The sequence below is a fragment of the Acomys minous genome (assembly GCF_964271855.1).
Source record: "Acomys minous genome assembly, chromosome: 1".
NCBI classification, from domain to species: Eukaryota; Metazoa; Chordata; class Mammalia; order Rodentia; family Muridae; genus Acomys; species Acomys minous.
The window spans coordinates 28,512,820-28,538,494 of NC_140483.1; the positions used below are offsets into that span (position 1 = coordinate 28,512,820).

General features: G+C 42.3%; 1 long non-coding RNA gene across 1 annotated transcript in view; it reads right to left on the minus strand.

The window, feature by feature from the left end:
• Positions 1-11,703: 11,703 nt before the first annotated feature.
• The window catches only part of LOC311583326, a 90,189-nt gene continuing 76,217 nt past the window's right edge, over positions 11,704-25,675 (minus strand). The window contains exon 4 of the long non-coding RNA XR_014774454.1: positions 11,704-11,966. This is a non-coding gene — a long non-coding RNA (uncharacterized lncRNA). The remainder of the gene's footprint in view (positions 11,967-25,675) is intronic.

Consider the following 25,675-nt stretch of genomic DNA (forward strand, 5'->3'; position numbering starts at 1 on the left):
AATCAGATTATGAGATTTTGAGTTCAGAAAACATGTAATTTTCATCTCTGAATTCGCAACAGCTCTAGCATTGATCTTTACATATAAATGATCAATAGTTGCTTTTTAAAAACTGAATCTGATAGATTTTTTTCCCTCTTAGGGATTAAAGTAGACAGAGAGCTTCAAAATCTCATTTGCACTGGTTTATTTTCCCCTGGCTTATCTCCTCTCAACATAGTTAACATGCCAGGAAGCTTGGGCCCCTGCCCCTGCTCCTGCCCCGGCCCTTCCCCCCCCCTCCGCCCCTGCCCCCGCTCGACCCTTACGTGGAAGTCTCCCTATTCTCCAGGCAGGAAAAGGACTGTTGATGTGGTGTAGAGGCCCAGGCTTATGCTCTATAAAGTCTGAAGTTACATATTAAATTCCATCCTTATTGGAAAGTCCTTGCTAATCAGATCCATCATCTGGACACAGCCCTTTCACTTTGGAATTAATAAGCTCTCAAGTCAATGCTGACTACTCAAAAATTCCTTTCTCAAACTCCCTCTTGATGAATGACTGAACAACACTCCCAGGTCCCTCGAGATGGTGAGCTTATCCTTGTGAACAGAATGTCCTTAGCCTCCATGATTCACTTGCTGTGGGATAAAAGATGACCTTCTTCAGAAGGCATGTGCTATGGCCCCCAGAAGGCTAACAGGTCATTATGGGAAAGCAACAAAATACCTCTTGTCCAGTCCACACTGCCTTAACTCTTTGGGTATATCTGACATACTTGCATTCCTGGCCTGCTTTTCCTCAACTCGCCATGGTGATCAGGAGATGGAATGAGTGGAAGAAATGATAAAGATGAGTATGGAAAAGATAAATAGATTTTTCAAAGTAGCTGATCCCGTTACACATTCACACTCTGTGCTAATTAAGACTTATCTCTAAAGCGCTCTCACGTGATGGCACGCCATTGATGAGGAGAATGACATGCTCTCTGTGGAGCTCAAGTAAAACCTCCTAGGATGCCTCAGGCCATTGTCCAACAAGCTCTACCTCCCACGGACCCACTCATTTATCAACACTCAGGAAGAGAGAATTCGATCTTCATTTCCAGTGACTGAACCCCAAGAAGCCACATCCACAGAATTATTGTGGTGCAGAACTGACGAGGCCATCCTCGTTTAAAACTGCCACAGTCATTAAAAAACCTAACTCTTGTGTAAGTGGAAAAGGTACACTGCAGAGAGACATGAACAAATCTTCTAACGATACAAGCCAAGGTCATTTGTACTGACATATGTCAACAGCAAGCTTGCAAGTTTCCCCTAAGGATCTATTTGCCAGCCTTGTACCTCACGTGTGCGTTGGTTTGATGCTCATCCCATGATCTATAATCCCACCCTGGTTACCTTTTGACATTTGAGAAGAGGGACCCTCAACTGCAGCAATGTCCCCACCAGAGTGACCTATAAACAAGTCCGTGGGGGATTTTATTGATTAATGATTGCTGTGGGAGGATCCAGTCTGTTGTGGGCAGTGGCATCTCTGGGCAGGTGGTCCTGGGATATATAAGGAAGCAGGTTAGCAAGCTAGTAAGCAGCACTCCCTGGGGATTCTGTTCCAGTTCCTGCATCCTGCCTTGAGTTCCTGCCCTAATTTCCATCAGTGACTGAGTATAACCTGAGAGTTATATTATTAAAAAACAAAAACAAACAAGAAAGGAAGGAAGGAAGAAAGGGAAAGAAGGAAGGAAGTTAGGGAGGGAGGGAGGAAGGAAAGAAAAAAGGAAGGAAGGAAGAAAAAAAGAAAGAATGTTACCTCTCCAACTTGCTTTTGGTCATGGGCTTCCTTGCATCACTGGCAAGAAACTGAAGCAACACCCAACCACTTTACTGTACCTGTTATGCCAAGGCTGGCAATCTGTCTGCAATCTTTATTTCTTAGAATCTCAATGAGCAAGGATCAGTGTTAGACTCCAACCATGAAAACAGAGAGCTGGCTGTGGAAAGCAGGAAAGAAACTAAAAGGATTAGGGCTCCTGCCTCAGCAATGGACAGTAGTGTACCCTGTGTGGGGCCAGCCGGTGGGTGGTGTGATATTGTTCACTGGCTTCCAGGTGTCCATCGGTGACGCACACCATCTGCTATAGCAGCAGCCAAGGGAATGGTGATAATACCCTGCAGCTCTTTCAATTCCCTGGTTTCTGGACAACCCCTGGTACCTGGCCCTCGCCTCTTTGTGAACCTACAGTGTGACTTCCACATCAAGTCTTTTCCGGCTTCAAATACTCCTGTTTGATCTCTGAGTTTTGATAACACCCTGACGCCATCTCTTCCTTGTGGTTGTCTCTGAATGTCAGTGACATTTCTGGCTTTCAAAGACTATGAATAGAGTGAAGAGCATAACCTGGGTTATAGGGAATTTTTACAAATAATTTTTCCTAAGGGGGGAAAAACGTCCTCATCTCTCCAGCTAAAGAAGGCAAGCTTTGTGTATTAGTTATTTTCCTATTGCTGAAGTAAAACACCGTGAGCAAAGTAACTTATAGAAAGGGGTTTATTTGGTGCTTACAGTTGCAGAGGAACAGGTGTCCATCACTATCGTAGTAACTGGGAAGTGTGGCCGCAGGCAGGCACAGTGACTAAAGCTGCAAGCTGAGGGCTAAGGACTCACATCTCAAAAAACAATAAGGAAGTAGAAAGAAGAAACGCAGAATGGCTAAGTTTTTATGCTCTCAAAACCAGCCCCCAGTGACATACTTCCTAAATCTACCCAAATAAGGTCACCAACTGGGGACCAAGTACTCAAATGTACAAGACCTATGGAAGATGTCTCATTCCAAGCACCGCATCTTCTTTAACAAAACCCAAACTATGCTACAGAAGAACATGATCCAACTTCAGTGTATAAATGTCTTAAGACTGAGCTCACCAGCTCATGCAGAAGTGCCAGCATGCTATTGCAAGGGTGCAAGTGAGGCCTTAGGAACGTTTGATGAACCATGCACCCCTTTTGGCAGTCTAGAAAACCTATAGACCTTTTTCCCAAAACAAATTTTTAAGTGTATAAAATGAAATATAACATTATAATAGAAGAAAGTTATATTTAAGTATAATTTCCAACATAAAAACAACTTTTTAGGATTCTTCCTGTGTCTGTCTGTCTGTCTGTCTGTCTGTCTGTGTCTGTGTGTGTGTGTACTGCACTATTTTTCCAATGATTCCCACAGCTTCAACATAATGATAAGAAGGCACAAAATTTTTATATAACCCTTACAATGATAATGCACTAAGCCTCAGAGTGGTGACAAAGTGACCATCAGAATTTTGTTGTTTATATTTATAGAGAAAGATAATAATGAATCTCTATTTGAGATTAGCAAAAAAAAATCTTGTGAATTTTTTCACTCAAGTTCACAGAGCTAGTGTTAAGAATTTCTCATTTAAATGTGTGGGATGTCGTCTCTTACACTCCAATGTACTTGGGGGGAAACTGGATGCTAGAATAAGCTCTGGAGTCTTGGATACCAAAATAGAGAGATGTTTGCAGTCTGCAGCCTATAGTGTGTGGATGCAATGCTCTTGGGGCAAAAAAAAAAAAAATCAAAAGAATACTCAGACATGGTCAAGGAAATCTCTAGAAAGTAGAGAAAGGTCAAAATATTGAAGAGGAAGTCATTTTCTTCAGTGTCTACCTGTCTGCAGGTAAGCCTGGCAAAGAGAGATGGCATCTCTTTATTGAAAGGCCAGACAAGGCAATCCATGAATGCACTCCCTGCTTTAAAAGGAGGAAGAGGAAGCAACCCCATCCTCCTTGTCTGGAGTGCTCCTTGTTGATATCTTCCAAAACGCTGGACCAGGGATGAAACATCATAAAATCACTTCTTATTCTCCCTTTTCAAAGGTATTACCATATCTACTGTAAACATTAATCCTGTCTTCGCCAGCCCAGGAGAACATGGCCATGCTGGCAATCCATACAAGGAGAGAAATGTCAGTTTCACTCGCACAATCTGAGTTATATGCTAGAATTTTCAGTTCTTTTGAACAACAGAAAATTGCTTTTATATTTAAGCAAGCATTTGTTCTTGGGAAACAAAATGTTCAGCTCTAGTGGTTGCCACAGCAACTGCTTGGGCTAAAAATACCAACTATTCCATAAGAAGAAGAAGAAGAAAAAAAAGTATGTACTGAGCAAGAAAGAGAAGAGATAATGGGAAATCTCCCAGAGGAAGGTCAATGGCAGAAACCAGCCTCCACAGACAAGGGAGGACATATGTCTTGTGGACTGCTTTTTCCCATGGGGCTATGTGTTTGATAGAAACCTACCTCCTCCCCAGCCCTTCTCTTCTATCTCCCCACATCTTTCTCTTCTCCCAGAAGCATATACACTAAGGGTGAGCAGTCCGCCTCTTCAAGAGCATCCTCATCAATAATACAGGCTAACCTAGCAAGGGCGGCATCTGTGAGATGATCACCAAAGATACGCACGCCCCTTCCCGTTGCACCTGCTTTTGATCTGCAAAGTGCCTTTCCATTGCTTATTGGCTAGGGTGACAGCAATGTGCTTGTCTGGAAAGCATGAATGCCTGCGTTTCCTTCCCATGGAAGAAAGAGAGGGAAGCCTGATGTGGTGGCTCATGATTGTTAAGTCCAGTGCCGGGAGGCAGAGATAGGAAGATTCCCTGGTGCTTGCCAACAAGCCAGCCTGGCCTGCTTGGGGAGTTCAAGGCCAATGAGAGTCTCTGTCTCATAAAACAAGGTAGAATCAACTGGAGACTCACTCTAAAGGTTGTCCTCCAGCTTCCACATGCATATACACAGACAGACGGACGGACGGATGGACAGACGGATGGACGGATGGATGGATGGGGACACACACACACACACACACACACACACACACACACACACCTGCACATGACACACAAACACACATGCACTTGTACATATTTTTAACAAATGCAGATCAATTGACCAGTTTTCCCTCTTGCTCCAGTCTTCACTGTCTGACAAGCTTTGGCTGCTGTTGTCCCTCCACTTGGAGACAATATGCCGACCCTTCGGTCCACCTTAGCTCCTCATTGATGTCCACTGTAAAGGTCCCTGCTCACTGCAGCTTCCCTTGCTCTCAGGCTTCTTCTTTATTGGAAACATCCCTTCTAAGAGAAGCAGCACTACAGATTTCCTACGTGAGCATTTATTAGTCTCGATTTCAGGCCTCCTGGGAGCTAGAGCTTTGCAAGAAATCTCTATTCTATTCCCCATGGTACCGAACGCAGTGCCCAAAACACACTTGTTGACAAAATCTGCCCCACTCCCAAAGGACGGGAAGAAGAAGGCTGGGTGACAGTCAGTATTCGGTCCTGTGGTAAGTGTACAGGCCAGGGCAGTAGGTGTACCTACCATAGGAATGTCTTGAATAACTACTGTCCTAGGGATAGCTCTGTATGACTTATTCCACACAAGAGTGCCAAGCCCAGGACAAAAACCTCAAAACTCACACAAATGTCATGGTACTCCCAGAGCTTTGGGGACTTTCACCCATGACTCTATACTTGAGTGAAAACACTGTTAGGATTTGGAACCAGAAGGGTGGGTCTCAGCTTGTAGCCCACACTGTCTTCCATGGACAAGAGATAATGGACAATGGACGCATGTGTCTAGACAACTATCTTCTTCACGTGGACAAAAAGGTTACTCAGAGAATCACATTAGCTGATAGCATTAGTCTGTTTTGAAAAATACATTCTGTTTTACAAACAGTAAACAACACCATGAGTTAATTCTTCCTACTAAATAAATCCCCAAATGCATTCCCGTTAATCTCCTAAACCCATTATTATTCCTATTTCCCTAGGTTAAAGCTAGGTTTTTTTAATTCTCTTAACTCCAATTAAATTAAAAGAGGCAATTTTCATGACTGATTTTATCACAGGCATTGTTCTGGCAGCTATGCACAATTTCTGTGCAACTCAAATGTTTACCCCTCCTATCACAGTCTATATAAAGTATTATGTAATGATGTTTTAGATTTGCATAGCAGCTACAGTATATAAAGCCCTCTTTCCTCACCACAGGCAGCAAGTCCCACCTGTACCATCCATCCCCACCCTGGAATGTGAAACTCTGGGCAGGCTGCTGCTGAAACGGAAAGGAATCAGACATTGAAGGAATATCCTGTGAAGACAAAGGGTAGCATCCCACAGCTCCTCCTACCTTCCTCCCCATAGTCTTGGCTGTAAAGCCAAGAAATGTGTTTCCAAGCAGCAAGATGAAGCTGCCTCCAAAAGGCTACCCTGGAACAAAGTGTCTGCCTGCTTCCCAGGATCAGGCATGTCATCTTCACATTCTACAGTGATGAGAGTTTTGGCACAGCACACAGGAGGCTGCTGAGAAATGCTGACAGGAAGGAAATGGTGCCCCGGGGTTCAGCAGCCTCTTGGGGCTACATCTCTTCTCGAAGATTCTTTAACTACCTCAGATCACAGTGACCTTGTGTGTAATGCTTTGCTCCTTATCATCCTTTCAGAAAAGGGGAACCACTGAGCTGGTGGTTTCTTATGCCTTTAGAATATGCATGCTTGTGTTCAATGAGCCTGCAGAAACAAAGCACTTTAAACAATCTATACAAGTGCCCTGAAGTAGTCCAGATCCTGTTTCTAAGAGTCTAATTCACACCTAGATCTTGAAGAGTATTTGAGTTGCATGTCATTAAGATATCCAACCCATTTCAGTTTCATCACACCTCAGGAATATTGAGAACTCAGAAATTTGCTTGCTAATTCTAAGCATGGTAAACATTTTATTTTCTCACTTACTTTTTAGATTGTTTATGAGCATTTACTGAAAGGTGATCATCAACCAGAAAGTCTTCTATTGGTGATGACATAGTCTTCAGTGGTCAAATCTAGATAGTGATTGATAGAAGTTGGGAAGGGAATGGCACTGCCAGATGTTGAAAAGTCTCTTAGTCTGTGTATTTGTGGTAAGCCTTTGTGCTATGAGGACGGTCCAGACTTTGTAACTTTGCCTTGCCATTTCCTGGCTTTGTGATTTGGGGGAACATAAACAAAATCTCTTAAAATTGATATATTCATCTGTTAAATGGAGGTAACTCTAGTATTGATGTAAGGACCTAAATGTCAACACTTGACCTGTGTTGATCTACAGAAGGACTCAGAAAATACTAAGGAAGCTATTTAGTAACTTACCCATAAACATGTACTTGCAACGTGTCAGGCATTGGATTCAATACCAAAACATTAAAAAATGACAAATCTTCAGTTTCATCTTCTGGATGTGTTAGTATTTAGTGTGGTCAGTGAAGAGGGAAGGACCTAAAGAGGCCAGTGTAACACAGACTACAAAACCAATGCAAACAGAAGTATAAAACATGATGATCCACAACGGAGGTCCAGCAGCTAATGTGGACACAGCCCAGTTGGTGGCCACAGAGGACTTTCCTTGACAAACTGATGTCTAAGATACTTTGGAAGAGGTTTGGCAGAAAAAGGGTGTGGTAGAGATAGAGAGGGAAAGATTCCAGACAGGCACGTACCACAACATGTAGAATTTAAAGTATATGCATAACTGCATGAAAATAAGAAAGGTTGTAGCTTCTATCATGATAGAATATCCTAATGTCTTTGAATTTTCACAGAGCTGCTAAAACTACAAATTCCTCTTATAGTCACAGGAGCATATTGTAAATTTCTATAGTAACCACCAAAAGAATATTTAAAAGTGAATAAGGAAGGAAAGTTACAAATAATAAAAAATGTTTATTAACGGAAAAACAAGAAAAATAAAAGTCACCAAACAAGTATTTAAAATAGGAAATGCATATATTAAGATGAAATATTTTACCCATTACACAAAATGTGCATAGACTAATACCTGAACTAAAAATAAAATGTATCACACTGGATGGATGAAACACACACAATACTCTTTATAGAAATCTTGTCTTAAATACAAAAACCTAGAAAGGTTTAAAGTGAATAGATGAAAAATAATATGAGTTGAAATCCTGAGTAAAAACACTTATGGCCATAATGATTTTGAGTAAAGCAGACCTTACATGTAAAACATTTAAAATATGTGACAAGCAGCTTTAAGACTTAGATACAGACACGTAGACATAGAGTTGTGTCCATAAAGGCATCTATAGATCTATAGATAATTATGACTATACATGTCTATATAAACAAATATAGACCTAGATGGACACACTCTACAATATTAGTTACTACTGTTAAAATATACATAAAATTTAACCAACATTAATTATATTTTGTGTTGGTTCATAAACAATGTCTAAGAAAATTCCAAATTGTAGTATTTCAAAGTATACATGTTAGACCATAGTGGATTTAGGTGAAAATAATAGCAGAAATATGTTTAAAAGTTTCTCAGATTTATAGGAATTAATAAGTATTTCCCCCAAACCGGTGCTAGTTCAGAAAAACAATTGTAACAAAAAAAAATAAGATATTTTAAAATAAATAAGTAGAAAGGCATAAAAACGTAGCTATTGAGATAAAACCAAAATGGCACTTCCATCTAAACATAAATATATGCCTTAAAAGTTATACAATAAAAAAAATACTAAGATCTGACATTAATAAGCTCTAAAAAAAAAAATAAGGAGCAAGATAAAACAAAATTTCCTCAAATGAAAACTATAGAAAGAGGGAAAAATATAAACAGTAAAGAACAGTTGGAAGCTGAGTTTAGACTGAGGGGTGGGCCTTGGGGGGTTCTAGGGTGTCAGGTGAGTTTATCAACATCCCTCCTGCCTTAATTGTTATATTTCTGCAATGTGAACTCTAGGGGGGGAAAAAGCTGTCACTGATTAGGAGTACACACTACCCTTGGCTATTTCCTGTCTTCCTTGTTTCTTGGATGACCGTGAAGCGAACAGCTCCCTCCACGACAAATTCTTGTCACCATGAACCGTTGTTCATGCCTCGCTTTCTGCCATGCTTTCCCACCATGACAGACTGAAGCACCACGAAGTCGTGAGCTCAAACTTATTTTCAGCCCTAAATTGATTCTCTTCAGCCCGAACTCTCCCTCATTCACTCTCTCTACCCCCCCCCCTTCTGTGGAACCCTCTGCAGAGCACCTTGTGGGATCATTCTGTACAGCTCGTTTGGGCGATGATGCCCTGCGTTTGAATCTCTTGGATCTTGTGTGTTACTACTTTTTCGGTTCCTCTCTAGTGGCCTTAACATGGCAGGCTTCTCTGGCGCGCTCGCCAATCGCGTTTCTGCCACTCACGGGGTAGAAGCATCATGGTCAAACACTGCTTCCTGCCGTACTCCAAGGTCATGAACCTTGCATTTCCCTTCTTTGACTACAGTTTACTATTAAAATATATAACCCTCCCAGCCCCTTTCTCCTTTACATCCTTTGATCTGTTATCAGTTGCTTTCTGGGTAGCGCACAGTACTAGCACTGAGGTAGTGGTGTGTCAGTTCTCTGACTTGGTTGTTTCTTTTCAAAACTTCTACCTCCACTCCTAATCCGGCTACGTCAAGGAGTGCTGGTCGCTTAACCATGTTGAAAACTATGAGTTCTAAAAACTCAATCCAGTGTCATTTCATTTAGTTTGGCATCTCAGAATTTGTGTGTGTGTGTGTGTGTGTGTGTGTGTGTGTGTGTGTGTGTGTAGCTAGTTCATCTCAGTTAAGTTATAAAAACTAGGAAGGAACTAAGTACAATAAGGCTCGAACTAGAGTTTGGTCTTTGTTGTTTGTTTGTTTGTTTGTTTGTTTTTTCAATTCTGATCCCATAGTCTGTGATGCTGCCTTTGTGCTATATGTTTTGAGACAACATCTGGAATCGAACTATAGGAAGCATCAGACTTCCACAGGCGTCTGGGGTCAGAGTCTAGACTTGGACTAAGAAGTTGTTTGGAGAAAAAAAAAGTAATAAAATATTGCTTAAGATATTAAGGGCCCCTGGGGATAAGGACTTGGCCTCTTAGGTGAACAAAGAACTCAGTGAAAACTAAGACATATATGTAAATGTATTTTTGTTGAAGCTTTTCCATGAGGAGTGAAGGAGGGCAAACTGCTTTAGATAAAATGAGGACTGACCTCGGCTGACCCAAAAATCTCATCCAAAGCACAAAACAAAGGCCCAATCAAACTCTGGTCTCAGGAAAAGTTCAGGGAAAGGTCAGGAAGGGAGGGTGGGTGAGGGTGGGGACTGAAATAAAAACATTGATATGTGTCTCCTCTTCCTGACTAAGAGCTACCCTGCCAGCCGGTCATAAGAAAGGCTGCATGTGCAAACAGCCCAGGCCAGAGGAAGCCAAGGCAGGCAGCAACTCACCCGGATGTTTCACTTCATTCCTGAAGAAACGGTTCACAGAGTAAGATCAGAAAAGGGACAGCCTCACACTTCCTCTCTCGGCAAAGTATTGGCAGGGTCTGAAAAGTTACGGAAGATTCTAGTGCACCAAAGAGTTTAGAAGAAGAGGTAGCACAAAGCCAAAGGCAGCCATTGTGTGGACTGGCTTCTTCGGGCTGCGGGTATGCAGGCTGGACCTAGGTCAACATCTGTAAGACCACAGCAAATGCACAGCCTCTTCCCAAGAACTATGTGCAGACTTTGATGCTGCCTGGGAGAACAGCAGGCAGCATTTAAATTAATCTGTGTTGGGAAATCCATGAGGTCATAAAAGTTGTTTAGTTTTGAGCTTTAAATCTATCGCATGAAATCATAAATCATTATGCTATGCCCCGAGCTTTACCTTAAAGGGTCATTTGAGAGAGGAGCCTGGGTTGGATGGATCAATGTTTTGATTTAATGTGACACAGATCATATTTTATTAGAGATCCAGGCAGCTATCTGAAGGGAAGAAATAAATGATTTGAGCAAAGCATGCTTCGGGGAGCAGTTATCAAACTTGTACTTTAATCACTTAAAATTCGCGTTGCCCAAATAAGCTCAGTGAATAAACAGCGAGTGTGTCTGCAGCTCTCAGAGGTCTGGCTTTACCGCTGTGTTCACTTTCCCATCGGGCCATGGCTTTACCGCTGTGTTCACTTTCCCATCGGGCCATGGCTTTACCGCTGTGTTCACTTTCCCATTGGGCCATGGCTTTACCGCTGTGTTCACTTTCCCATTGGGCTATGGCTTTACCGCTGTGTTCACTTTCCCATTGGGCCATGGCTTTACCGCTGTGTTCACTTTCCCATTGGGCCATGGCTTTACCGCTGTGTTCACTTTCCCATTGGGCCATGGCTTTACCGCTGTGTTCACTTTCCCATTGGGCCATGGCTTTACCGCTGTGTTCACTTTCCCATTGGGCCATGGCTTTACCGCTGTGTTCACTTTCCCATTGGGCCATGGCTTCACCGCTGTGTTCACTTTCCCATAGGACCATGGCTTTACCGCTGTGTTCACTTTCCCATAGGACCATGGCTTTTCGAGACACAGCCACATCTCATCCGTTCTTCTACCTGTTGTACATATGATGAATTGAAAACGTGGCCTCAGCCAGAGCAAAGAAAAACAGGGAACTAGTCCAAAAGACATGGAGTCTTTTCAGTGGCCGGCTGGCTTTCGTAAATTAAAACTCTATGCTGGCTTGTTTGTTTGTTTTGTTCTTTTGTCAACTTGGCACAAGCGGGAGTCATCTGGGACGATAGACCCTGACATGAGGAACTGCCACTGTCTCCATCAGATTGGGCATCAACCCACTGTGGGTGGTGCCATGCTTAGGCAGGTTGCCCTGGGTGTGGAAGAAAGTAAACTAAGCAATCTAGAGCAAGCCTGTAAGCAGCCTTTCTCGATGGTTTCTGCCTCCACCTCCTGCTTGAGTTGCTGCTCTGACTTCCCTCAGTGATGGACTGTGATCAGGACACGTAAACCAAATGAACCCTTTCCCACCCAGACTTTGATGATGGTGTTTATCACAGCAGTTAGAAAGTGAACTGGAACAGACTGGCTGGAGAAGAGATGAAGGCGGTTGATATTCTGTTTAGGAAAGAAATGAAATAGGCGTTACAGACATTTCAAATGTTTGCATTCCCTACATTTTTCCATCCCACTATCTACACAATTATGTTTTTCAAATAATGAAGATAGCAATAGATATACATATTGAACCCTTATGGTGTACTGTGTTTTACAGAAAGCAGGGGAGAAAAGTTAATTCTGTTATAAATATATGCTGAGCATCAAGTTTTGTGCCAGGAATTCTACAAGACAGAAAGAGGTAGTGAGTAAGATTTGCCTCTGTCCTTGAAAAGATTATGGTCCAGAAATATGCACAGTGGTGGAGCTCCGGCAGCTGCAGACATGCCCACACAGAAACATGGAGTCTCCACGGAGAGCTTCATGAAGAACTAATGAAGGAGCATCTCAGGCAGCGAAACCCAAGCACAAGGCGTCGGAACTGGTATCTTCTGAGAGCGGTACTCTGCTCTCAAAAATTCTGCTTGTTACTGCATCCTCTGGAGAGACAAGGCATTGTCACATGTGTAATAAGAGAGAGACTGAGTCAACTCCCAGAGGCCACACCTCTCAGTGATAGTCTACAGGGTTTGCTTTAACATGAATGGAAACAAAAAATTCAGAGCATAGTAGCAGGTAATGGACAAATGAAGACAGGGGCGGGGGGGAGGGGGCTGTATTTCTGTATTTTGAGCCTCATTTAATTATTGTCATAATAAACTTTAGGAGTAAAAGTGGCTTTACCACTTTTCCTGAGTTGCAAAGTATCCAACTAATTTTCTTGGGTCAGCTTTAATTTTAATGACATTAAATGATAAGACTATACGTATACTGAGTCGATTTCACTAAGTGGATAGCACTGTAGGACTCACTTTACAGTTAAGAAAATTAAGGTTTGAGAAGGTAGCAGGGAGAATGAAGTGTTTTCACTATACAGCTGATAAATGTCATATTTTGCATTTAAATCACAAACCTCCGACCAGCTGTCTTAGTTATGGTTACTATTGCTGTGATAAAATACCATGACCAAAAGTGTCTTGAGGAGGGAAGGGTTTCTTTCAGCTCACAGTTATAGTCTGCACCAGGGACGTCAGCGCTGGAACCCAAAGTAGGAACCTGGAGTCAGAGACTGATGAAAAAGCCACGGAAGAATGCTGCTTTCTGTCCTGCTCTTCATGGCTTGCTCGCCCTGCTTTCTTACACAACCCAGCACCACCTTTCTAGTATTGGCATCACTCTCAGTGACCTGGGCCCACCCATATTTATTAATTATTAATCAAGAAAATGCCCCATGGATTTGTCCTACAGGACCATTTTATGAAGGAATTTTCTCAGTTGAAGTTCCCTTCTCTCAAGTTGACAAAAATCAACAAGGATACCAGTCACTGGCCAACCTGAAATATCATACCTGACTCTCAGATGCATTTTTCCTTTCTACACAGCCCAGCTGTGGCTAAGCAAACAATCTGCTTATTCAATCACAACAACTTATTTAACGTAAGAAATAACGTCTTAAGGGGGAAAAAATGTCCCAAAGGAAACAGATTATAAGCAGCACCTCCCCTCCTCAGGAGTGTGAGCAGTTAGAAAAGCCATTGCACATGGAAGACAAAGTATTGAGCTAAATGGCTCCTATGGGTTGCAGTTCTCGAGTCCCCAACACAATACGAGGGCAAGTCCCAGTTTGATGTTTTTCCATACAATTTCTAATCAATTAATTTGAAATCTTTGTGATTTCAAAATATTGTCATAAGTCAATGTGCTTTGTCTTGATCCTTTATGCTAATTTTGTTCACATGGTAATATTCTAGGTAGCCACATATAGCTTGTAACAAGCAGAGCAGCCCTCCTTCCCTCTGAAAGCAGGTAGTTTAAAGAATGGGTAGGTGTTAGCATTTTGACATGTCAAAGGCAGTCTGTTGAGGCTCTGGGAAAGCTTTTCCCCACTCCTAAAACAAGATACTAGTCTAGCAGTTTCACTTCCTGCCCCTGAATATTGCAACCTGCCTAAGACACCTGCAAGGAGAAAGCTGTCTGGTACCACTGTAAGAGGGCAATTGGAATTACTGTGGTTGAGAGCAGAAAAATGAGTCATGGTGACATCATTGGGCTTTGGAACTTCGTCTGCTTGCTGTTTATGCCATTTGTCTTTGGGGTTTTTGTTTTGTTTTGTTTTGTTTTGTTTTTTGCATATAAAAACATCCTAACTGATAAAATTGAGCTACTGCATTTATTCTTAGAATATTGACTTTTCGGAAAAACGACATCATAAAATGTGAATTTGTCTAGGAAAACTATGAAATTAAAAAATAAGAGGAAATTAGTTTATAAAACAAAATCATTTCATAGTCATTGGACTTTATGAAAAACAGAGGTCTGGGAATAAGAACCCTAGATTTAAAACTCATGACTTCATCAGGCCGATTAAGTCATCCTGGAAAAAGAATATTTATTTGTTTTTGTGGTACTCATGTCTTAGAGTTTAAATGCTATAGTAGTGGTTTTGCGAAGTTGTATGAAACATGATCGTGTGCATCTGGTGCGTACTGAGCATCAATAATTCTCATTCTGTCTATTGGTTTGCTGCTCTTCTGCAAGAATGATGCAAGAAAGTTTCACTCATCTGGTCCACACATGTGCTGACGGAGGCAGTGAACGAACCCATCCTACACGCTGTTCATTATGCTATGGTCTGTCTAGAAATGGAAATGGAATGAGTGCTTTGGTCAGGGTAATGGAGCGAAGGTACAGCTTCTTAAAGAGGGGGGTTGGGAGGCACCAGTACAGCGGAGGATGCTGCACATGTGTAAACACAAATGGGCAAACTGTCCTTTATCTTCTGTGGTATTTTTTTCCAGCTGCTGGATTCCTTCAAAATAGAAAACGGGAAGTAACAAGCCATGTTATAGACACCTAGACTGAAAAAAAAAACAGTAATTCAGTTCAACTCTGGGTGAATTTTTGTTGTTGTTGTTGTTGTTGTTGTTGATGTTGTTTTGGCAGAGTGACTGAGTGGGGAGGAAGGAGGCAGGGAGGGAGATAGAGACAGAGAGAGAAAGACAGAGAGATGGGGGGGGGGGTTGGGGGGGAGGGGGAAGACTGGCTCTGTAACCATAGGATCGGCCTGGATTCACCATGTGGCCCAGATTAGCTTCACATTTGTGGCGGCCCTCCTGCTTCAGCTGGCCAGGCACTGGGATTACAGCTGCGTGAACCGCCAAGCCTGACTGCTTTACCTCCTGGTAGGTCTCTTTGGCTTTGCCATTCTCTTATGAAACGTGATTCTGTGCTCTCAGGCGTTCAGTAATGTTCAACAGTTCTTCAGAACTCCAAGTTCCTCTATGTTTTCATTTTATCAGTTTCATTTCAAAATACTAAGTTGATATCTTTTACTTTGCTCTTAAACCAGAGCCAAGTCGGCTTTTGTCCAAAGAATGCCGGACCCGTGGTTCTCTGTATGAATGCCAGGAAGTCCACTGAGCAGAGAGTTCTAGCATCAGATAAGGGTTGATAATGGATGGCTGTGCGGCCACATAGCTGGCACATGGCTGACTTGCCTTTGAAGCAGGAATGCAGACTGTCTCCTCTGCGCTCACCTGCCCCCTCTTGGTGGCCACTTAACCCCATTAGTGTTTTCAGTCTACACCTAGTAATATTTTTCCATGTAGCTGCCAGATTGCCTAAGATTCTCCCTCCGCCTGTTTCTGCCATAGCCAGACAACCTAACAGAGATCACCAAACTCATTTCCAATTCATCCTGGTTGAAATAGCTTGCCCGGCTACCCTGTGGAGGTAAACAACATGAGTGAGTCCTAGACAATGCAGTGTGTGGCAAACTGACTCCAGGAGTGACCCTGTGGACAACATCCCTCTCTTATAGTAGACACAAAAGACCTAGTGGGGGACTCTGAGGCGCTGGAATTTGTGGGTACACACATTGGAGGCCATCTATCTACCTCATACTTTCAGACCCCAGTCTGGCCCTCTACCCTGCCACCTTTTTTATTATGTTAGGCTGCAGAAATTTAGGGCTGAGTTGGTAAGTTTTGGCCTACTCTAACTGTACATTCGATTCTAAAATGTCTCTTTGGAACCAAACGACAAGTTGTTGTCATTTCCTAAAGCAGACAATGGGCCCTTACTTAGATTAGGTGACCTTCACCCCTTCCCCACCACCAAAAAGTCACAACTATGATCTATTTAAAAAGAATTTTTAAAACAAAACAAAACCAAAAAGAAAAAGGAAACAAAAAACAAACAATAGCTGAGTGTGACATCAGAGGCTTGAAAGCCCAGCATTCAGAAGGCAGAAGCAGGAGAAAATGTGAGTTAGAGTGAAGCCAGGCAGGCTGTCTAGAAAGCGGCAGACCAGCAAACTAGTCCGATTTGCCTTTTCTCTCAAGCCCATTGCTGAGATAACTTAAGTGCATCCTGAGAAAACAGCACTAATCCTTTCAAGTAGCCACAGCGCCCATGACCTAGTCTTCTCTTCTTAAATTCCAGCCACCAGGATCATTGTACTGTAGAGCCAACACATCACCTTTCAGACTAGAGCACGAGGTCACTTGCCCCATTCGATGCTCTTTTGCCTCCGAAACCTTTTATGCTCAACCATGTACTACTGTATATAAGATAAGCAAATTAAACTCATTTTCAAAATGTTAGTAAGGATAGATATTGCCTGGATATTGGTTACAACTAAACATATTTCACAAGGAAATAAATCAACAGCTGCCCCTTATTTTGAAATAAACACTACAACTCCATAAACATCCCCTTTGGATGGGAAGATGAGCTCAAGAACGCTATTTATTTTAAGACTAAGGGAAACGTGTGTCGTTGGCCATCAGACTCTTTGAGACAACATTTAATTCATCTTTACACCCCAGAGTCAGGTACTTAAAATTTACATGATTTTTGCTGCATTAAATTGACTGTGCTTTGGAAACCCCTGGGGTAAACCCTTCAGAATCAATCAGAATCATACAGTGATGAGGTGAAATAAGGTAAATCCCTAGAATTTCAAGTGAACACATTGTATTGAGAAAGTGTAAAAGGAAGAAAAGCAAGAGAGACCAAGATGTTAACACTCTTCAAAAGTATAACCCCAACAACCTACATCACCTAGCAACTACAATCTAGTGGAAACTAGACCCCACCTCTTCAAATTCTCACCTTTTTTGTTTGTTTTGTTTTAACCTCTTAATAGCACCATGGATGACAAAACTTGTATAAACTATAGCAAGTGTAACAGGAGAGTCCGAGGACTGATGAGTGTGTGGCCTGCTCAGCTACCCAGTTAAATCCAGCTCCACTCCCCTGATGGAGGGAATGGCAAATGTCACTTTGTTGGCTTCATCTGAAGCAAGTTTGTTTTAGGATTGACAGAAGGAAGAATGGTAAGGTGGCATAATGCCCAATGACCCTACTCCTTGCTCTTCTTCTTGGATGTGGGGGGGACCCTGTGAACAGGGTAGGATGTCATTCCTTGATTATGTTACCTTACATGGTGGATGAACTTACTGATGTCATTGTCGCATTTTACCCTAGAGCAGTGGCTCTCAACCTTCCTAACACTGTGACCCTTTTATACGGTTCCTCATGTTGTGGTGACCCCAACCATAATATTATTTTTTGTTGCTGCTTCATACCTGTAATTTTTGTTACTATCATGAGTCACAATGTAAATATCTGTGTTTTCTGATGCTCTCAGCTGACCCCTGTGAACCTTCTGCTGTGCAGAGGAGCTGTCTCCAGGAACAGTCGGCAAGAGCCACAGTCACAAGAACACCAGCAACTCAGCTCTTCCAGCAGCCTCAGTGATTGACAAAAGGGGCTCCTGAAGGACACCTGGCCTCAACCAACACCCTGGTCACCATCTTACGAGGCCTGAGCAGATGTCCCAGCTTAGGGGTATCAAAGTTCCTCACCCATAAAACATTGCAGCTGTGAATTTATTTTGCTTCTGTTGGTATTGATGCAAAACCACAGTTCTCACCTCAAAGGGGATGACAGATTATTCTAGAGCAAAGTGAGAATGACCACGGTCCTGGACAAAGACTCACACTTCCTCTCATTCCATGTTCTAATGTGTCAGCAGCTTGGTGGCGCTTTTATAGTAACAGAGCAAAGGAAGACCTAAGTCAAGGCATCTGTCAAATATATTGGTGGAAACATAAAGTAGGAGGAGTAAAGTAAAGCCAAGGAACTCCCACTATGGGCCTCAGATGCCAAATGATGGGCTTTTTACACTTTTGCTTGTTGTTGGAAATGAGCATGTCATTAAGTTAATACAGTCAAGGATGTTAGGTCCAGCACAGAGGGAGGCAAAGAATGATTATTTAGGGGGCTAATGATAGCTCAAGATATACAGTAATTAGGCTTTGGATCTGCAACATCCCAACCTCTCCGCAGTCGCTGAAGTTCTAACCAGATAGATGATCGGCCTTGCAGAAGGCTCAGGGAAGGTGCAATTTCTTCCTGGGAATTTTGTTCACAGTGATAACCTGTTACACTGCAATTAAAAACTAAAACAAGGCCATTATCAGCCAACTCTGCATGGTCCTGACTCTCCTCACCCCACCCCCTGCCCTGCCCAGCTCTATAAGCACGTGAAGTTAGAACTTCCATGAAAAGAGTTTTTAATTATGTGTGTCTTCAAGGCATCAGAGAAGTTAAAACTTTCTTAGCACCATAAAACGTTGATTTTCTTCACTCTACCAACTCAGAAATAGATGAGCAGCTTTTCTTTAGAACTTGCCCAAAATAAAGATTTTTTTCTTCAGGGCTGAAATCAAGACTGAGAAATGCTAATCTAGAAAAGGAAGGAAGTGTAAGTTGTTTAAAACAGCTCAAAATAGGATGCACAGACTGACCTTTCAACTTCTCTGGAGACGACTGCTCAGTTTTTAGAATATAAGGAGCATGTGGTTGCAGTTGCATGCAAGGGATTAAAACAAGGCAGTGTTTGTTCATGTGTACTCACTCTGGGGAGCAGACACAGGCCAGAGTTTGAGCTGCGCTTAATCTATTGTCCACGTTCGGTGCCTAAGCTATGTCACATCCCCACCTGATCCTGCAAGGCTGCACAGTTTTTCGTGGCTTTAAACAGAATTTGTGAGTACAATAAAATAGGAAGAATATAGTTTTCGCTTTTCAAATTAATTTTTCATGATCTCTCTCTCTGTGTGTCTCTGTCTCTGTCTCTCCCACTCTCTCTCTCTCTCTCTCTTCCTCTGTATGTTTGTGCGTTCACTTATGCATAGGCCTATCTGTGTGGGGGTCCACACGCGCATGCGCACACCGGCACGAGGGGGCCAGAGGTTAGTGGAAGGTGCCTTCATCCCTAGCTGTCTGCTCCCCTTACTGAGATGGGCTCTCTCATTGAACCCAGAGCTCACCACCAGGCTGACAGACCCCACCAGCCCAGTGGTCATGGTTTTCCTGCCTCAGCTCCCCAAGCACAGCCAGCCACCACAGCTTCCAGGTGTCCACATGGGCTCTGGGGCCCTGAACTCCACTCGGCACATGTGCGCATGTCAAAGTCCTTCCCATTTCTGTGATTCTCCTACAAGGTTCCTCTGTTTTTCTCTTCGGCTTCTCAGCTTTGTCACATGAGTCTGACTACAAGGAACAAACACTCGACAAATGTGATTTCTACACAGGCGCTGCCAGTGGTTGCTGCCGCTGTTGTAAAGGGCTGATTTCCTCCTAGACTTCTAGGTAGAGCCAGCTAAAATGGGGGAATTCTGAATTCCTGCCCTTGACGCCTACTTAGACATCCCTTTTACAGCCACGCAGTATCAGCTGATACTTAATTCACCTCTTCTTCTTCCTCGTGTCTTTATGTACACATATAAACCCTTATCCTTTTAAGGCAATTAAAATTCTATTTGGTAATGGTGTGTTGAAATCATACCTTTGAAAATCACTTGGAAAAGTGATTAAAACCGTCTTTTGTTTGTTTTGTTTTGTGTTCCTACTCTTAGGGCTCCCGCTGACTTATGAGACTCACTGTCCAACTTTTTCACTATCTCCAAACCTCTTCCATGGAGTCTTCTGGAACTCTACTGCGTTTATACTTTGCCCTCACATTCAAAGGACCTGGGACCTTTGGTGGCATGAGCTTGTGGTTACAGACTGTTCATACATCAGTGGTCAGTCAGGGAGCAGCAAACGTGGGCTGAAATGAGGACTGGCCTATGTCCATCAGTGTCCACTTCCTCCAGCAAGTCCCCCACCTCCCAAAACTCCCAGGACTTCCCAAAATAGCGCCACCAGCTGCGGCCCAGTATTTGCAAACACTGTGGGAATCGTTTCCTATTCATACCAAGATGGCCTTAGACCCACTAAAACAATGACCTCTCTGAGATCATGGGTCTCTTTGGGAGTCCAGTGCAGTAAACAAGCTGACATCATTACACCTTGCTTTGGTGAGAAGGACAGTAACACCATTTCAGTTAAGAAGCATCCTCCAGCTTAAGTAAACCGCGGACTCTTGGTGACAATATGTTGACACTCATGACACATTCCTGCTTAGCACACTGGCGGTTGCACTTCACAGCTGTTTTCCTGGGGCACTCTACAGTTTTATCAAGGCAGTCTTGGGAGGTTTGTAATGAAGATTATATCCTACCATTCATTTTTTCCCCCTCCTAGCTGAGAACAGCAAAGTATAGTATTTTAAGAGCTAGAAAAACTAATGTGGGGAAGTAATATATTGTTTTGATGCTCTGGGCCAGCAGGCCTGCCTCATTGGGAAGTCCCCCCCCCCCTTATCAATCCTGTTCCTGACAGTAGTTCTGGGGACCAAGGGTCTCCCTGGTCATCTGTTCAAACCCAGATTCTGCATGGTGGCACCTGGAAAGGAAAATGATGTTATGGTGTCTCAACTGTGATAGTCAGTCTTATTTGTTGACTTTTTCTGAATTAAAATAATGCAAAGAAACCCAAAGTAACTTGAAGGAGAGAAATAACCAAAGACCAAAAAACAATAAAATAGGAAATATCTATTCGGAGACAGTTTTCTGGGTCCAACCATCTCAGGAAGAAGTTCCATCTTGCTGGCAGGGTCAAAACTGAGTTCATATTCCGAGACCCCGGAACCCAATCCCTCTCCTGCTTCTTTGGGTGTTTCATGTTTGTCTGTTATCCAGTAAAGGATGTAAAGAGGGAAGTTGCCATCGTCCGTTATCTAAACTAAGGCACACAGGTTGTAAATGCGCTGCCTGTCCTGACTTAAAGCTGCCCACTCCTTTGCTCCCCTGTCATTCTAAATTCCAAGCCAAAGCCCAAGAGAGGATGTGACTGCAAAAAGCTGGATTGAGGGCCCTGAAACCAGGTGACCTGCAAAGGTCCAGTCACCCACGCTTGCTTCCTTGCTCAACGCCTTGTGTCAAATTATGATCAGTCAATACAACAGTCCAGCCAGCTCCTGTTCCCGTCATTTATTTTATTTATATTTATATTTATTTTTTATTTTTTTGGGTTTTTTTTTTTTTGGTTTTTCGAGACAGGGTTTCTCTGTGTAGCCTTGACTGTCCTGGACTCCCTTTGTAGACCAGGCTGGCCTCGAACTCACAGTGATCCGCCTGCCTCTGCCTCCCGAGTGCTGGGATTAAAGGCGTGGTGGTGCACGCCTTTAATCCCAGCACTCGGGAGGCAGAGGCTGGTGGATCGCTGTGAGTTCAAGGCCAACCTGGTCTACAAAATGAGTCCAGGACAGCCAAGACTACACAGAGAAACCCTGTCTCAAAAAAAAAAAAAAAATCCAGTCCAGGACAGCTACAATTACACAGAGAAACCCTGTCTTGAAAAAAAAATTTTTTGGTTTTTCAAGACACGGTTTCTTTGTGTCATCTTGACTATCCTGGACTCACTTTGTAGACCAGGCTGGCCTCGAACTCACAGTGATCCACCTGCCTCTGCCTCCCAAGTGCTGGGATTAAAGGCATGTGCCACAACCACCTGGCCCCGTCATTTTAAAATGTTGTACAATCTCCCTTCTGGGGACACGGTTCAAATACCAAACTGGCCGACTCCCTGTGTGCACAGAAGATAAAGCTTACATTTTAAGTTCCTGTCTCTGAAGTGAGTTTTCTCAGCTTCCACCCAGAACCCAACATATATTAACTGATTTTGAATCCATGAGCAGAGTAGAACTGTTAAGCCTGTAGCCAACGGGTAAGGCACCAAGGGAAGACAGAGCTGGCAAGGAGAACAGCAAGACAGGTGCTCTTAGGACTCCTGTGGCCACTAAGGGGACAGTAAGGAAATGATGATGTAGCTTTAGCCCCATAGATTCAAGAGCTTGAAGAAAATTAAAAAGAAATTAAGAAACAGGAAAAATGCAAACTACCTGTCACATGAAAACCAAAAGATAAATTCAATAGCTTTTTATCTGTGAAATAAATTGAATTTAAAATGAAAATTCTCCCTTAATCAAAGTTTCATGGATGAATTGCATCAAAATTCGCTGAGAAATGATGTCATTTCTAAAGAAATCATTACAGAAAATACCAGAAGGAATGTGTTCTGATACACTTGAATAGGTGAATACTTCCATAGACCCAAGACAGAAAAATACAGTGAAAGAAAACTATATTATTAATAGCTTTCATACATCCTTAGTAACTGCTTAGCAAATCATAATTCTTGCCATATTAAAAAAAAATGACAAACACAGTGTAGACCAAGAATGTAAAGTTTCCTTAACTCTAAAAAATTAGTCAAAATAGTTAATCATGTTAATTGGAAAAAGACAATGAAAGGCCAGATCAATTAGTTCAGTCATTGAAGAATCAGAAATTGAGAAAACTGAATACCCATACATGATAAAAAAAATTCTCAGAAGTCCAGAAACAGAAGAGAATTTCTCAGTATGATTTTTAAAAACCTAAAAACAACCCAAAACCTTCTTACCTCACTTTCCATATTAAAAACAAAACAAAAACTTAAAATGAGTCATAGCTTTAAATTTCAGAGCTAAGCCAGGTGGTGGTGGCATACGCCTTTAATCCCCCCACTCTGGAGGCAGAGGCAGACGAATCTGTGTGAGTTCAAGGCCAGCCTGCTCTACAGAATGCACTTCAGGACAGCCAGGATCAAATAGAGATATCCTGTCTCAGAAAACCAGTATATAGAAAGGAGAACTTTCGACAATTGGGGTTAGACAAAGATTTCTGAAATGGAATACAAACAATGCAAAGCATAAACAAGTAAATTAGCAAGGTGTACTCAAAATATAAGCTTTACTCTTCAAGATGATACAGGTGGAGGGGAAAAAGAAAAGTCATAGGTTGGGAAAATGCTTAAAAATACATATCCAATGAATGGTTTATGTATTCAGGATCTACAAAGAATAGAATTTTGGAATAAAAAGACAGTCCTACAAATATGAGTGGGGTAAGAGAAGTTTGACCAGACTTGTCACAGATGATAAAAAAGTACTGCAAATAAATGCATAGAAAGATGCCAAGCACAGCTAGTCACTAAGCAAGCATATATTAAATCCACACTGAGGTACCACTCTGAACCCACTGCAGTGGTGACAGCAGGACACAACAGGACAACGCCACCTGTCAGGACACAGAAGAACTGTAATGGACAAACACTAAGAAACGGTACATCTGCTTTGAAACCCATTCCATTTTGTTTTGTTTTATATTTAAGTGTTCGTGATTTTTATTTTGTGTATGAGTGTTTTGTTTGTATATGCATATGTGTACCACATGTATTCCAGAGACACTGGGAGGCCAGAAGAAGGGTTCAAATTTCCCTACAGCCAGCCATATGGGTGTTGGAAACTGAGCCAGAGTCCTCCGCAAGTGCTCTATCAAGCCATCCCTCCAGTGCCTAATAACTCCACTTTACTCGTCTGCCCAAGGGACACGTGTGAATGCACAGACTTGCACCATAACAGTGAGTGCAGTTTCACTGATGGCAGTGAGAAACTTGAATCGTTTGGTAACCAGTAAATGGAGGATCACATTGCCCTGCGTCTATATACTAGAACGCCATTAAGAAAACAAAGGGGCATGCTATTGACACACCCAGTGTCACAGGAGACACCCAGAAACATAACAGTAGCACAAATGCCACCAACAGTAAGATTCTGTTTACATGAAATGCTAGAAAAGGCCGAGCTGCAGATCAGTAGGAAGCAGGTCGTGAAGTTTTGGGTTTGGGGGTATTTTTTGGTTTTGTTTTTGTTTCTGGTTTTGTTTTTGTTTTTAACAAGAATCAGCAAATTGGAAAAAGGGAATATAAATGGGATGAAAGAAGCAGCTTTTCTCTTAATTTGGGATATAGTCACACAAATATAAACTGCTGTCAAAATCTATCAGGGTATATGCCCAAGCCAGCAAATTTTATTGTATATAAATTGTTCTTTAATAAGACTTAGGTAAATAATGTATAGTGATTGATTACAGGTGAATTTGCTGTGTTGCTTGCTTCAGGTGTTCTTTTTCTAATCATGCACTCTAATTCTACTTTCTTACTTAATCACAAATAATAAATATTTACCACAGTGCTGAAAACTTTATAAGCCTTCAATTCCTACACAAATTCCTATAGATCATCCACATGGGTGTCACCTAGCATAACCATTTCCTTACTTTAGAATTATCTATTGTTGTCAAATTTTCCCCTAAATTTGATGCTCTATTATACTTGGCGTAGACATTCTTACATATTTCTTTTTTAATAGGTTTTTTTCCCAAAGATACAGTATTATATCAAAATGTGAGTAGACAGTAAGGGCCTTTAAATACACTGCTAAATGTTTTTCCATTTCCATTTCCATGTACTGACTCTACTATCACAAGCAGGGTATGGAAAGAATGCCATCATTTTGTTGAGTATTTGCAGACACTCCCTTATAGGTCTTTACACTTCAGCCCCACCACAAGTTGTAGCTTTCTCTATACATCTAAGCTTAAAGACACAGTCCACAGCATTCATAGTACTGTGTCTATTAACCGAGTTCATTGAGTCCATTCACAGGGACCAGGAGATTTGCAGGATTGTTGGGAGGTGTGACAGTCTATTCCGAGGCCATTTTCCTAATAGTTGGCATGTGAGGGAGAGTCTCCACTGCTTACTTCTATCTGCCTAGTTACATCTGTCTCTGTGTGTGTGTGTGTGTGTGTGTGTGTGTGTGTGTGTTGATAGCATCTCTAGTGCTTATAACTTTAGCGTAGCACCAGAAACACATCTAAGCTGTCACAGCCGTTCTTTTTCTATGGTGCGTATATCCCAGCAGCCCGCTGTAATTCATCCACCTAATACAACTTTGGTTTCTCATGCATTGATGTTTGCCTCTTTATCCTACCTTTTAACTCATGACTTTCATCTCCCTAAACTAACACCTAGCAACTAGGAAAAGTGGTGATCTCATAAATAATTAAATGAACATCATTCAGAAAACATTTGAGCCAACTTTCAGCCTGTCATCTCATCACTTCCCTACGAGACTCCTGTTTCCTTCCTCCTGGCTACTTAATGCTGTCCTAGTCCTGGGTCAGTACTGACCACAGCTGCTTTGGGTCCATCAGACTCCATGTAGATCTGAGTTGCCTTAATGTGGACAACCACTGCCTCGTGGTACCCTCTAGACTCAGTGTGGGCATCCTCTCTACCTACCCCACTGCTCTAGGACAGTCTGCTGCTCTTCTTAGACTCTTCAGTGGCATCATCTGTTTTGGTCCCCTTTGTGTACATCCTACCTG